The sequence below is a fragment of the Nelumbo nucifera genome, chromosome 1 (genome assembly GCF_055504915.1).
Source record: "Nelumbo nucifera cultivar China Antique chromosome 1, China Antique-T2T, whole genome shotgun sequence".
NCBI classification, from domain to species: domain Eukaryota; kingdom Viridiplantae; phylum Streptophyta; class Magnoliopsida; order Proteales; family Nelumbonaceae; genus Nelumbo; species Nelumbo nucifera.
In genome coordinates this window covers 194684024-194685301 of record NC_142649.1, presented here as the reverse complement: position 1 = coordinate 194685301, position 1278 = coordinate 194684024, and the positions used below count along the sequence as shown (strand labels likewise).

Genomic DNA, 1278 nt, shown 5'->3' with positions numbered 1-1278 from the left:
CTTCAAGACTCATCTTGGGTAGGGAATAGGAAGTTTAATTTCATGTAAATTCAGTTTAGGGGTACTTCCTTCATTCTCCTTTTGCAGATTGGTCGATTCAGCTTCCTTGTCATCTTCTTCGGCTTCGCCGATTGTCTTCCCGCTTCTTAAGGCTATGGCGTTCACATGCTCTCTGGGATTCTTTTCTGTGTTGCTGGGTAGCCTTCCCTCTTTTCTTTCTGACAGCATGCTTACAATCTGCCCCACTTGAACTTCTAAGTTCTTAATCGATGTTTTTTGACTTAAGAACCTCTTATCTTGTTCTTGAAATCTTGCTTCAGTAGCAGTAATGAACTTAGAGATCATATCTTCCAGATTGCTCTTTTTTTTCTTGTGGGGGAGGCTGTGGCTAGAAACCCATGGGTACCTTTTGCTGATTATTACACCATGAAAAGTTTGGATGATTCCTCCACCCTGGGTTGTATGTATTTGAGTATGGGTTGAAGTTTGACCCGCGAGCATGAGAGATAAAATTAGCATTCTCATGGGAAATAAAAGGACTATTTAATTGACAATCAGAATTAGTATGTCCCATTTGACCACATAAATCACATGAGATGCTAGATGGTGTATTAATGGCTGCAATACTAAAATTATCCAGTCTCTTATTCAGATTAGCAATTTGCGCAGATAGGGGTGCAAAGGAATCAATGTGGTGTACTCCCCTCTGATTAGTTCGGTCATTGCTCCACAAATAGCTATTTGATACCATCTCCTCCACTAGGTCATATGCTTCCTCTGGAGTTTTCCTCATGATCGTACCACCTGCGGCTACATCAATAATGGATTGGTTAGAGGGGGTAATACCATTATAAAAGGTCTGAATTTGATGCCAAGTTTGTATCCCATGGTGAGGACACTTCCTAAGAATCTCCTTAAATCGTTTCCATGCTTCATACAAGGATTCCCTCTCAAATTGAGCAAAAGTAGTAATATCATTTATTAACTTTGCTGTTTTAGAAGGTGGGAAATATTTAGCCAAAAATTTTTGGGTTAGATCATTCCAAGTGGTGATACTTCCTGCAGGGAGTGAGTTAAGCCAATCTTTAGCTCTATTACGCAATGAAAAAGGAAATAATCTAAGCCTAATAGCATCATCACTAACTCCATTATGTTTAAAGGTATCACATATTTCCAAGAATTTAACAATGTATGCATTAGGGTCATCACTTGGAAACCCACTAAACTGAATGGTTGTTTGGATCATTTGAATTATTGTAGGTTTGATTTCGAAGTTGT

The 1278-nt window shown here is 38.8% G+C and overlaps 1 non-coding gene across 1 annotated transcript; it reads left to right on the top strand.

The window, feature by feature from the left end:
- Nucleotides 1-881: 881 nt before the first annotated feature.
- On the top strand, nt 882-988 carry LOC148804312 (small nucleolar RNA R71). Its single transcript, XR_016081568.1, has one exon. It is a non-coding gene; the product is annotated as a small nucleolar RNA R71 (small nucleolar RNA).
- Nucleotides 989-1278: the final 290 nt, after the last annotated feature.